This window comes from Rattus norvegicus, chromosome 14 (assembly GCF_036323735.1).
Source record: "Rattus norvegicus strain BN/NHsdMcwi chromosome 14, GRCr8, whole genome shotgun sequence".
NCBI lineage: Eukaryota > Metazoa > Chordata > Mammalia > Rodentia > Muridae > Rattus > Rattus norvegicus.
Window position 1 is genome coordinate 21724967 of NC_086032.1, and position 13756 is coordinate 21738722.

At 41.3% G+C, this 13756-nt stretch overlaps 1 long non-coding RNA gene and 1 pseudogene across 1 annotated transcript; both read right to left on the reverse strand.

Annotated features, from left to right (window-relative positions):
- Positions 1–392: 392 nt before the first annotated feature.
- Positions 393–13579, reverse strand: LOC134481834 (uncharacterized). Its single transcript, XR_010057684.1, has 2 exons — positions 13488–13579; positions 393–1420 (listed from the first exon to the last, which is right to left on the reverse strand). It is a non-coding gene; the product is annotated as an uncharacterized LOC134481834 (long non-coding RNA).
- Positions 8907–9446, reverse strand: Rpl23a-ps20 (ribosomal protein L23a, pseudogene 20; annotated as a pseudogene).
- Positions 13580–13756: the final 177 nt, after the last annotated feature.

Genomic DNA, 13756 nt, shown 5'->3' on the forward strand with positions numbered 1-13756 from the left:
TAACAGCCCTGTCTGCTCTGGAAGTCACTTTGTAGACCAGGCTGGTCTTGAACTCTGTGATTCACCTGCCTGTGACTCCTGAGTACTGGGTGTGTGCCACCATCTGGATTCCTTTTGAAGAAAATATGGCATGACGCCTAAATTATTGGCCATTTCCCTTATTCCTAAAGCATTAGGGAAGTATTGTTCAGAATTCTGTCCAGTATTTTCCTCTTATTTAGAATCCAGCCCTGCCTCTTCTACTTTCCATCTCAACAGCATTAAAGAAGAAAACCTAAGCCCTTTAGAATGAATTATAAATCCACAAAGTTTGATTCCCTCTTTCCACCTCACGATTGAAACGCAGTTCAAATATGACTTACAGTAGGAGGCATATTGACATCTGCAGGCAGTTAGTCGAGATTGCCCAGAGCTTTATTTCCCATAGACATAAAAAGTAATCTGTCCACATAGAGGAGTATTATCCCAGACTACAGTACTTACAGGGATGTTTTTAATTTCTGTGTTAGGGGATGTGCAGTTGACTCAGGGGGAGGTAAGTTTTGTGTTTGAATAAAACTGCAGTGCATTATCATGATCTGGCTTCTATTTTTGTCTCCTGTGGTGTGTGCTTGTATATAATCTGGTTCCTAAGGGAATATTAAAATTTCTGAAGCATGAAATAGTGCGGACTTTGTCTGAGATACCCACTTCTGACATTTTTGTATTGAAAAACTTGCACAGAATTTTAGAAGTTTGCTTGTACACTTATGAAACCTGTTATTCACTGTGTTCCCATTGATTTTGTGCTTAGAGTCACTGTATTAGGGCTCTCTAGAGTCACTGAACTTATGGAATGTCTCTCTATCTTGAGGAAGTTTATTGTGCTGATTTATAGTCTGTGTAGTTTAACTAAACAAACAATGGTCAGCTGTGAATGGAAAGTCCAAGAATCTAGCAGTTGCTCAGTCCCACAAGGCTAGTTGTTTCAGCTGCTCTTCTGTATAAGCTGGAATCCGGAAAAAGGAGGTAATAACAGATGCACTGGCAAGTAAGTGAAAGCAGATGAAGAAGAGTGAGTCTTCATTTTCCCAGTGTCCTTATGCAGGCCGTCAGCAGACGGTGTGGCCCAGATTAAAGGTGTGTACCACCACACCTGGATCTGGGACTTGCTTTGTCTCAGGCTGACCTTGAACTCCTTGCCTCAGTCTCCTGTGATTAAAGGTTTGTACTCCCTTGCCTGGGCCTAAGCTTTTCATGGCCACTATGCCTCAAGATCTCCATGCCAAGATCCAGGTCAGAAACTTGTGTCCTCCAGCCCCAAGATCTGGATCACAGGTGAGCCCTCCAATTCTGGATTGTAGTTCACTCCAGATATAGTCAAGTTGACAACCAGGAATAGCCACTATAGTCACCAAGTGGCCATCTCACTCTTGAAAATCTGAAAAACAGACAAACACTAAATTTTTTAGTTAATATTATTTTGACATTGACTTTGCAAAAATTTATATTTTATCCACAATATTGTTTTTCTCTACTTGGATTTATGATGATACCCATTTATTTATTTTTTTTTAATTTTTTTTTATTAACTTGAGTATTTCTTATATACATTTCGAGTGTTATTCCCTTTCCCGGTTTCCGGGCAAACATCCCCCTCCCCCCTCTCCTTCCTTATGGGTGTTCCCCTCCCAACCCTCCCCCCATTGCCGCCCTCCCCCCACCAGTCTAGTTCACTGGGGGTTCAGTCTTAGCAGGACCCAGGGCTTCCCCTTCCACTGGTGCTCTTACTAGGATATTCATTGCTACCTATGGGGTCAGAGTCCAGAGTCAGTTCATGTATAGTCTTTAGGTAGTGGCTTAGTCCCTGGAAGCTCTGGTTGCTTGACATTGTTGTACATATGGGGTCTCGAGCCCCTTCAAGCTCTTCCAGTTCTTTCTCTGATTCCTTCAACGGGGGACCTATTCTCAGTTCAGTGGTTTGCTGCTGGCATTCGCCTCTGTATTTGCTGTATTCTGGCTGTGTCTCTCAGGAGCGATCTACATCCGGCTCCTGTCGGTCTGCACTTCTTTGCTTCATCCATCTTGTCTAATTGGGTGGCTGTATATGTATGGGCCACATGTGGGGCAGGTTCTGAACGGGTGTTCCTTCAGTCTCTGTTTTAATCTTTGCCTCTCCGTTCCCTGCCAAGGGTATTCTTTTTCCTCATTTAAAGAAGGAGTGAAGCATTCACATTTTGATCATCCGTCTTGAGTTTCATTTGTTCTAGGGATCTAGGGTAATTCAAGCATTTGGGCTAATAGCCACTTATCAATGAGTGCATACCATGTATGTCTTTCTGTGATTGGTTTAGCTCACTCAGGATGATATTTTCCAGTTCCAACCATTTGCCTACGAATTTCATAAACTCGTTGTTTTTGATAGCTGAGTAATATTCCATTGTGTAGATGTACCACATTTTCTGTATCCATTCCTCTGTTAAAGGGCATCTGGGTTCTTTCCAGCTTCTGGCTATTATAAATAAGGCTGCAATGAACATAGTGGAGCACGTGTCTTTTTTATATGTTGGGGCATCTTTTGGGTATATGCCCAAGAGAGGTATAGCTGGATCCTCAGGCAGTTCAATGGCCAATTTTCTGAGGAACCTCCAGACTGATTTCCAGAATGGTTTTACCAGTCTGCAATCCCACCAACAATGGAGGAGTGTTCCTCTTTCTCCACATCCTCACCAGCATCTGCTGTCACCTGAGTTTTTGATCTTAGCCATTCTCACTGGTGTGAGGTGAAATCTCAGGATTGTTTTGATTTGCATTTCCCTTATGACGAAAGATGTTGAACATTTCTTTAGGTATTTCTCAGCCATTCGGCATTCCTCAGCTGTGAATTCTTTGTTTAGCTCTGAACCCCATTTTTTAATAGGGTTATTTGTTTCCCTGCGGTCTAACTTCTTGAGTTCTTTGTATATTTTGGATATAAGGCCTCTATCTGTTGTAGGATTGGTAAAGATCTTTTCCCAATCTGTTGGTTGCCGTTTTGTCCTAACCACAGTGTCCTTTGCCTTACAGAAGCTTTGCAGTTTTATGAGATCCCATTTGTCGATTCTTGATCTTAGAGCATAAGCCATTGGTGTTTTGTTCAGGAAATTTTTTCCAGTGCCCATGTGTTCCAGATGCTTCCCTAGTTTTTCTTCTATTAGTTTGAGTGTGTCTGGTTTGATGTGGAGGTCCTTGATCCACTTGGACTTAAGCTTTGTACAGGGTGATAAGCATGGATCAATCTGCATTCTTCTACATGTTGCCCTCCAGTTGAACCAGCACCATTTGCTGAAAATGCTATCTTTTTTCCATTGGATGGTTTTGGCTCCTTTGTCAAAAATCAAGTGACCATAGGTGTGTGGGTTCATTTCTGGGTCTTCAATTCTATTCCATTGGTCTATCTGTCTGTCTCTGTACCAATACCATGCAGTTTTTATCACTATTGCTCTGTAATACTGCTTGAGTTCAGGGATAGTGATTCCCCCTGAAGTCCTTTTATTGTTGAGGATAGCTTTAGCTATCCTGGGTTTTTTGTTATTCCAGATGAATTTGCAAATTGTTCTGTCTAACTCTTTGAAGAATTGGATTGGTATTTTGATGGGGATTGCATTGAATCTGTAGATTGCTTTTGGTAAAATGGCCATTTTTACTATATTAATCCTGCCAATCCATGAGCATGGGAGATCTTTCCATCTTCTGAGGTCTTCTTCAATTTCTTTCCTCAGTGTCTTGAAGTTCTTATTGTACAGATCTTTTACTTGCTTGGTTAAAGTCACACCGAGGTACTTTATATTATTTGGGTCTATTATGAAGGGTGTCGTTTCCCTAATTTCTTTCTCGGCTTGTTTCTCTTTTGTATAGAGGAAGGCAACTGATTTATTTGAGTTAATTTTATACCCAGCCACTTGGCTGAAGTTGTTTATCAGCTTTAGTAGTTCTCTGGTGGAACTTTTGGGATCACTTAAATATACTATCATGTCATCTGCAAATAGTGATATTTTGACCTCTTCTTTTCCGATCTGTATCCCCTTGATCTCCTTTTGTTGTCTGATTGCTCTGGCTAGAACTTCAAGAACTATATTGAATAAGTAGGGAGAGAGTGGGCAGCCTTGTCTAGTCCCTGATTTTAGTGGGATTGCTTCAAGTTTCTCTCCATTTAGTTTAATGTTAGCAACTGGTTTGCTGTATATGGCTTTTACTATGTTCAGGTATGGGCCTTGAATTCCTATTTTTTCCAGGACTTTTATCATGAAGGGGTGTTGAATTTTGTCAAATGCTTTCTCAGCATCTAATGAAATGATCATGTGGTTCTGTTCTTTCAGTTTGTTTATATAATGGATCACGTTGATGGTTTTCCGTATATTAAACCATCCCTGCATGCCTGGGATGAAGCCTACTTGATCATGGTGGATGATTTTTTTGATGTGCTCTTGAATTCGGTTTGCCAGAATTTTATTGAGTATTTTTGCGTCGATATTCATAAGGGAAATTGGTCTGAAGTTCTCTTTCTTTGTTGTGTCTTTGTGTGGTTTAGGTATAGGAGTAATTGTGGCTTCGTAGAAGGAATTCGGTAGGGCTCCATCTGTTTCAATTTTGTGGAATAGTTTGGATAATATTGGTATGAGGTCTTCTATGAAGGTTTGATAGAATTCTGCACTAAACCCGTCTGGACCTGGACTCTTTTTGGTTGGGAGACCTTTAATGACTGCTTCTATTTCCTTAGGAGTTATGGGGTTGTTTAACTGGTTTATCTGTTCCTGATTTAACTTCGATACCTGGTATCTGTCTAGGAAATTGTCCATTTCCTGAAGATTTTCAAATTTTGTTGAATATAGGTTTTTATAGTAAGATCTGATGATTTTTTGAATTTCCTCTGAATCTGTAGTTATGTCTTTCTTTTCATTTCTGATTTTGTTAATTTGGACGCACTCTCTGTGTCCTCTCGTTAGTCTGGCTAAGGGTTTATCTATCTTGTTGATTTTCTCAAAGAACCAACTTTTGGTTCTGTTGATTCTTTCTATGGTCCTTTTTGTTTCTACTTGGTTGATTTCAGCTCTGAGTTTGATTATTTCCTGCCTTCTGCTCCTCCTGGGTGTATTTGCTTCTTTTTGTTCTAGAGCTTTTAGGTGTGCTGTCAAGCTGCTGACATATGCTCTTTCCTGTTTCTTTCTGCAGGCACTCAGCGCTATGAGTTTTCCTCTTAGCACAGCTTTCATTGTGTCCCATAAGTTTGAGTATGTTGTATCTTCATTTTCATTAAATTCTAAAAAGTTTTTAATTTCTTTCTTTATTTCTTCCTTGACCAGGTTATCATTGAGTAGAGCATTGTTCAATTTCCACGTATATGTGGGCATTCTTCCCTTATTGTTATTGAAGACCAGTTTTAGGCCGTGGTGGTCTGATAGCACGCATGGGATTATTTCTATCTTTCTGTACCTGTTGAGGCCCGTTTTTTGACCAAGTATATGGTCAATTTTGGAGAAAGTTCCATGAGGAGCTGAGAAGAAGGTATATCCTTTTGCTTTAGGATAGAATGTTCTATAAATATCCGTTAAGTCCATTTGGCTCATGACTTCTCTTAGTCTGTCGACATCACTGTTTAATTTCTGTTTCCATGATCTGTCCATTGATGAGAGTGGGGTGTTGAAATCTCCCACTATTATTGTGTGAGGTGCAATGTGTGTTTTGAGCTTTAGTAAGGTTTCTTTTACATATGTAGGTGCCCTTGTATTTGGGGCATAGATATTTAGGATTGAGAGTTCATCTTGGTGGATTTTTCCTTTGATGAATATGAAGTGTCCTTCCTTATCTTTTTTGATGACTTTTAATTGGAAATTGATTTTATTTGATATTAGAATGGCTACTCCAGCTTGCTTCTTCTGACCATTTGCTTGGAAAGTTGTTTTCCAGCCTTTCACTCTGAGGTAGTGTCTGTCTTTGTCTCTGAGGTTTGTTTCCTGTAGGCAGCAGAATGCAGGGTCCTCGTTGCGTATCCAGTTTGTTAATCTATGTCTTTTTATTGGGGAGTTGAGGCCATTGATATTGAGAGATATTAAGGAATAGTGATTATTGTTTCCCTTTATATTCATATTTGGATGTGAGGTTATGTTTGTGTGCTTTCATTCTCTTTGTTTTGTTGCCAAGACGATTAGTTTCTTGCTTCTTCTAGGGTATAGCCTGCCTCATTATGTTGGGCTTTACCCTTTATTATCCTTTGTAGTGCTGGATTTGTAGAAAGATATTGTGTAAATTTGGTTTTGTCATGGAATATCTTGGTTTCTCCATCAATGTTAATTGAGAGTTTTGCTGGATACAGTAACCTGGGCTGGCATTTGTGTTCTCTTAGGGTCTGTATGACATCAGTCCAGGATCTTCTGGCCTTCATAGTTTCTGGCGAGAAGTCTGGTGTGATTCTGATAGGTCTCCCTTTATATGTTACTTGACCTTTTCCCCTTACTGCTTTTAATATTCTTTCTTTATTTTGTGCGTTTGGTGTTTTGACAATTATGTGACGGGAGGTGTTTCTTTTCTGGTCCAATCTATTTGGAGTTCTGTAGGCTTCTTGTATGTCTATGGGTATCTCTTTTTTTAGGTTAGGGAAGTTTTCTTCTATGATTTTGTTGAAGATATTTACTGGTCCTTTGAGCTGGGAGTCTTCACTCTCTTCTATACCTATTATCCTTAGGTTTGATCTTCTCATTGAGTCCTGGATTTCCTGTATGTTTTGGACCAGTAGCTTTTTCCGCTTTACATTATCTTTGACAGTTGAGTCAATGATTTCTATGGAATCTTCTGCTCCTGAGATTCTCTCTTCCATCTCTTGTATTCTGTTGGTGAAGCTTGTATCTACAGCTCCTTGTCTCTTCTTTTGGTTTTCTATATCCAGGGTTGTTTCCATGTGTTCTTTCTTGATTGCTTCTATTTCCATTTTTAATTCCTTCAACTGTTTGATTGTGTTTTCCTGGAATTCTTTCAGGGATTTTTGCAATTCCTCTCTGTAGGCTTCTACTTGTTTATTAATGTTTTCCTGTGTTTCCCTAAGTGTGTTCATGTCTTTCTTGAATTCCTCCAGCATCATGATCAAATATGATTTTGAAACTAGATCTTGCTTTTCTGGTGTGTTTGGAAATTCCATGTTTGTTTTGGTGGGGGAATTGGGCTCCGATGATGGCATGTAGTCTTGGTTTCTGTTGCTTGGATTCCTGCTCTTGCCTCTCGCCATCAGATTATCTCTAGTGTTACTTTGTTCTGCTATTTCTGACAGTGGCTAGACTGTCCTATAAGCCTGTGTGCCAGGAGTGCTGTAGACCTGTTTCCTCTCTTTCAGTCAGTTATGGGGACAGAGTGTTCTGCTTTCGGGCGTGTAGTTTTTCCTCTCTACAGGTCTTCAGCTGTTCCTGTGGGCCTGTGTCTTGAGTTCACCGGGCAGCTTTCTTGCAGCAGAAAATTTGGTCTTACCTGTGGTCCTGAGGCTCAAGTTCGCTCGTGGGGTGCTGCCCAGGGGCTCTCTGCAGCGGCAGCAACCAGGAAGACCTGTGCCGCCCCTTCCGGGAGCTTCAGTGCACCAGGGTTCCAGATGGTCTTTGGCTTTTTCCTCTGGCGTCCGAGATGTGTGTGCAGGGAGCAGTCTCTTCTGGTTTCCCAGGCTTGTCTGCCTCTCTCAAGGTTTAGCTCTCTCTCCCACAGGATTTGGGTGCAGAGAACTGTTTATCCGGTCTGTTTCTTTCAGGTTCCGGTGGTGTCTCAGGCAGGTGTCCTGCCGCTCCTGGGCCCTCCCCCACGGGAGCCCAGAGGCCCTATACAGTTTCCTCTTGGGCCAGGGATGTGGGCAGGGGTGAGCAGTGTTACTGGTCTCCTCCGCTCTGCAGCCTCAGGAGTGCCCACCTGACCAGGCGGTTGGGTCTCTCTCTCACCGGGTCTGGGAGCAGAGAGCTGCTGCGGGCCAGGATCCGCGGGTGTGGGACTTCCGGTAAACACAGAACGTGCCCGGTCCTAGAGAATTTCTGCTTCCGTGTCCCAAGCTCACCAGGCAGCTTTCTTGCAGCAGAAAATTTGGTCTTACCTGTGGTCCCGAGGCTCAGGTTCGCTCGTGGGGTGCTGCCCAGGGGCTCTCTGCAGTGGCAGCAACCAGGAAGACCTGTGCCGCCCCTTCCGGGAGCTTCAGTGCACCAGGGTTCCAGATGGTCTTTGGCTTTTTCCTCTGGCGTCCGAGATGTGTGTGCAGGGAGCAGTCTCTTCTGGTTTCCCAGGCTTGTCTGCCTCTCTGAAGGTTTAGCTCTCCCTCCCACGGGATTTGGGTGCAGAGAACTGTTTATCGGGTCTGTTTCTTTCAGGTTCCGGCGGTGTCTCAGGCAGGGGTCCTGCTGCTCCTGGGCCCTCCCCCACGGGAGCCCAGAGGCCTTATACAGTTTCCTCTTGGGCCAGGGATGTGGGCAGGGGTGAGCAGTGTTGGTGGTCTCTTCTGCTCTGCAGCCTCAGGAGTGCCCACCTGACCAGGCGGTTGGGTCTCTCTCTCACCGGGTCTGGGAGCAGAGAGCTGCTGCGGGCCGGGATCCGCGGGTGTGGCACCCATTTATTTTTTAAAAGTGCAGCAGGTTTATTTAATTTAGAAATATTCATCCCATAAGGAAATCTGAATACTTTATCATTGTGAAGAAAGTGAACCCATTAAACTTAGACTATTGTTTTTCTTTAATTGTCCTTTCCAACTCTGCACAGAATTTTGTTTTTAACAGTGAACCCCATAGGATCTTTTCACATAGTTTGTTTTTAAACTTTTATAAATATTAGAACCCATTTGTAAAAGACAGTATTCTTTCTTTTAAAAAAACTTTAATTGTACCATGATATATTATATATTATTTTATTTAATTACCCATGTGTAATACTTTTTTTTTATGGTGGAAAACAAAGTATATATTTAGAATTAACCATCTGGACTCACTTTAGATGATCCCAATCTTGTTGGCAACATCTAGAGCATCATAATCAGGAGCCAAGCGAACATATGCCTTCTTCTCTCCGTCAGGCCGTATCAGAGTATTGACTTTGGCCACATCTATGTCATAGAGTTTTTTCACGGCCTGTTTGATCTGGTGCTTGTTGGCCTTAACATCCACAATGAACACAAGCGTGTTGTTGTCCTCTATTTTCTTCATAGCCGACTCGGTGGTCAGTGGGAATTTGATGATAGCATAGTGGTCAAGCTTGTTTCTCCTGGGTGCACTCTTTCGAGGATATTTTGGCTGCCTCCGGAGCCGCAGGGTCTTGGGCCGCCGGAAAGTGGGTGACGTTCGGATCTTCTTCTTTTTGTGACTGTGGACACCTTTCAGCACTGCCTTCTTAGCTTTCAAGGCCTTCTCTTTGGCTTCGGCTTTGGGAGGGGCAGGAGCTTCCTTCTTTGCTTTAGGCGCCATCTTGGCGAAAAGGGTCCATGTGTAATATTTTAAGTATATACATAAAGCACAATATATTTACTCAGTTTACACACACACACACACACACACACACACACACACACACACACACACAGAAGAGAGATTCAGGGATAGAAAGACAGAGAAAGAGACAGACAGGGAGAGACACAGAGCTAGCTAGCTAGCTAGCTAGCTAGCTAGATAGATAGATAGATAGACAGACAGACAGACAGACAGAGAGATAGATACTTTAAATAGGGAAAGGCATGTTCAGCAGAAAGGACTTTGAAGACATTTTCTAAACTACAAAACTTTTGAAAGGCTCTGGACTGAGCCACAGTGATGACTCACAGAGCAGTAGAGAAGTGAGTGCTGTGGGAAGCTATTTTTCGGAACTGAACAGGTAAGATCCGGGAACTATACCATCAGCATTTACTTCCTTGTATCCACAAACTGTTTCTTAGCTCCAGGAAGATGGGGAGTGAGCTAATTCCCCATCACAAGCTAATTGTCTGTTGCTGGAGAACCATAGAAGTCTCATCTCTGCATTAGAAGGCCTCTTGGTGGCTTCATCTAATAAAAAAGAAACAGAATTTGTATGTAGAATTCTAACTGAAAGGAACTATGGGAGATGTAGGTTTTAGACCCTCAGTTTCTGTTGTACCAGAGGGGGACGTTAGAACAGAGAATGGCTGTATTAGACCATAAGACCAACTATAACTTCATTTCCATTCCCATTGAGTAATAATGTTCCATGTACTGGGAGTTGGTATTGATATAAAATGATTAAGTTGGCCATTCTTTGTTGAATAACTTGTTTCCATTTGTCCCTACTAAGGTTTTTGTAACAAATTTCTTCTTGTATTTCTACTTGAATATATGGGCTAAGATAGGTAATCACTTGGTTATGGACAGATTATTTTAAATTTTAGATCGGTGATCTGTCCTGAGAAGGTACTGTCTCATTTCTAAGTTCAGTTATCCAGATGTGAGGATGCATTTCTCTACATTCTTACCGAATCTTCACCCGATTAAAATGTTTGCTTTTCTTTTCTTTTTCTTTTTTCGTTTTTTTTTTAAAGACTGGGTCTCATGTAGCCTTGGCTAGTCTCAAACTCATCATGTAGTCGAGGGTGACTTTGAACTCATGATGATCTTGCCTCTACCTCCCAAGTACCAGGCTCTCCAAAAACTTATATTCCTTTTAAAGATTTGTTTATTTTCACTTGTATGTTTTCTGCATGTATGCCTGTGCAACACGAGTATGCAGGGCCTGCAGAGGCCAGAAGATGATGTTGGCTGAACTTGGAACTAGAGTTGCAGATTTTGTGAGCCACCGTGTGAATGCTAGCCACAGAACCCAGGTCCTGTGGAAGAATAGTTAGTCCTGTTAACCACTAAACCAACTCTCCAGCTTTTTTTTTTTTAAGAATCTTTAAGTAGTAAATATTTTAGTTTTAGTACTGACACATGATTTTATTTTTGTTTCTGTAAATGTTAGTTATAATGCGAGTAAATTCAATTTTGTGATAATTGACCACCTCTGTTTTTCTCTGTGAAAAATTTGTCAGAACCATATATCTGTTTGTGTGTATAATATACACTTGAAATTGCATTTAGGAGCAACTCATCTGCAGGCCTCAGGACACACAAACCCAAGAGCAGTCTGGGACAGGACCTTTCAGGTTGCTGCCTGCACCTGGAGCTGAACTGGTCCCACAGCTCTCTGTGCCCAGATGGTACAGAGAAAGAGAGGCAACAGGTCTACAGGAGTGCTGACACACAGACTTACAGGAGGGTCAAGCCGCTGTCAGAGAGCAAGGCAAGCTAACACCAGAGACAACCTGATGGCAGGAGGCAAGCACAGGAACCTAAGCAACAGAAACCAAGACTACTTGGCATCATCAGAGCCTAGTTCGCCCACTAACGCAAATACTGGATATCCAAACACTCTGGAAAAGGAAGATTTGGATACAAAGTTACCTCTCATGATGATGATAGAGGACTTTAAGAAAGACATAAATAAAAATTGCACATTTAATATATTTTGTTCAATTGTAGGAAGCACCCACACATTTTAAGCACATATCTGAAACATAATTATAAATATAATGTTATAAATATAATATAAATTATAATTTATTTGCTAACATCCACTGAACACTATGTTTTATGATCAGCTTCTGAACAACAGAAATGTATGACATAGATCTTGCTCTCAAGTTCTATCAGCTTATATTTAAAAGAATTTTTTTAAAGATTCATTATGTCTACAGCATTCTGACTGTGTGCATGTCTGCAGGCCAGAAAGAGGGCACCGGATCCCATTACAGATGGTTGTGAGCCACCCCATAGTTGCTGGGAATTGAACTCAGGACCTCTGGAAGAGCAGACAGTGCTCTTAACCCCTGAGCCATCTCTCCAGCCCATCAGCTTACATTTAAGCGATAAGATTACCCAAAGGACGATTACAAATAGAAATTGATATAGTGGTAGATAATCAAACACAAAACTAGCATCGATAAGTCTATATAATTATGAAGAAGATAAGGCTTTGCGAGAAAGTCTTGGAGAAAGGAATGTAACTAGGTCGGGCCATGAGGCAAGAATACTCACTAGGTAAGATATGTGGAAATTTGGGGAGCATCATGAATCCTGAATAAGATTAAGATGGCAGGAAAACACTTGCCTTTCAAGACAGATGAAGAAGTGGCCGAAGTGAAATCAAGCTGTAATTGTTCAGACAAAACAAGCTGGGTGATCAGTGGTATACATCTTTAATCTCGGCACTAGAGAAGCAGAGGCAGGCAGGTCTGTCTCTACAAGTTGGAGGCCAGCCTGATCTACCGAACCAGTTCCAGGACAGCTAACAATACACAGAGAAACCCTACCCTGAAAAGCATAAAACAAACAAACAAACAAACACCAAATCCAAAAACAATATTCTTGGCACCGTGACAAGCACTTGTCAATTAATGCAACAGTCTCCCAAACACAGTCCTGATGGCTCACATATATGTACTTATGACCTTGTCCTCAAGGTCAGAAGATTTATGTCAAACAGTCAGTTGTCACTCAGTCTGGCGTTGGAGTGGAGGCCATGTCTTCTCTGTTATATCATGGTATTATGTGGATAAAGAGAGACTGTGCTATGAGTGGTATAGAATAACGTATTTTGAGATGCAATTGTCACCGAACCCAGAGCTTGCCATTTCAGCTAGATCGGCAGGCCACAGATTACAGGGACCCCCACCTGTTTCCACCTTATTAATATTGAGGTCATGAGCATGCTGCTGTGTCTGGATTTTATGCATGTTCTGGAGACCCAACCTCAGGTTCTAATGCTTGTATGACAAATACATTATTATTTAGATTATTACCTCAGCCATTAATTTTTTTTAATGAAAATGTCACATGTAAGTAATAGTGCAACAAGCTACAGCAATTATATCATTATTCTGGTCTTTGCTCAAAGCTTCATCTTCTAGGTTTGTCTGAGTACTCTAAAGCTAGCCATCCTACCCATCACATTTTCCACTTTCTACTCAACTATCCTCTCTTTCTAGCATTGTTAAATCTCTTATTCAAGTATAGATTCACTATTCTATATTTGTTGGTCTTTCCCACCAGTGTATAAGGGTGTATCACTATTTCTGGAAACAATATGAAACTTCAGGAAGTATGTAAGATACTAACCTAATGCGAAGATAGGGAAATGTGTTCTTCAAGACACCGAAAATAGTCACAAGAATCAAGGCAGTTGTATTACAAATACACAAATGGATCCCGGAGCTGTTTTTATAAGAACTTAGCATGTCACTCAAAAACTTGATACACCTTCATTCGTTAAAAGATCTCTCAGCTGCTTAATTAGTTTGTTCCATTTTCTATACAAAGAGTCATAAAAGCAAAAGGTGTTTCTCTAAACCCTACTTTTCACCTGCAATTTCATTCCTATAACAATGCTCACCTATCCCCATGAGACTCTTTAAATTAAGGACATTTCAAATGACTTAGGCTCTCATAAGGTTGTTTATCCTAAGAGACACAACTTACAGTTAAGTGATTTGTCTGGTGCTTGCTAGTTTCTCCGGGAAGAGTCTCTGTGCTGAAAGAACGGATAGTTCCTGAGTCAGAGCACTGACTCACTATAGTGTGGTGGTAGTTTGGGGTGGGTCTTTCTGATGACCAAGTCAGACGCATTGTTTGTATTCTAGGTTTTCAATTCAAAGATAATCTTTGTTACTTCCTCTAAGCTGCAGATCCTCACTTGTTACCACACCTGTTAAACAAGTTTCTTTTTAAGGACTTTCTGCTATCGGACC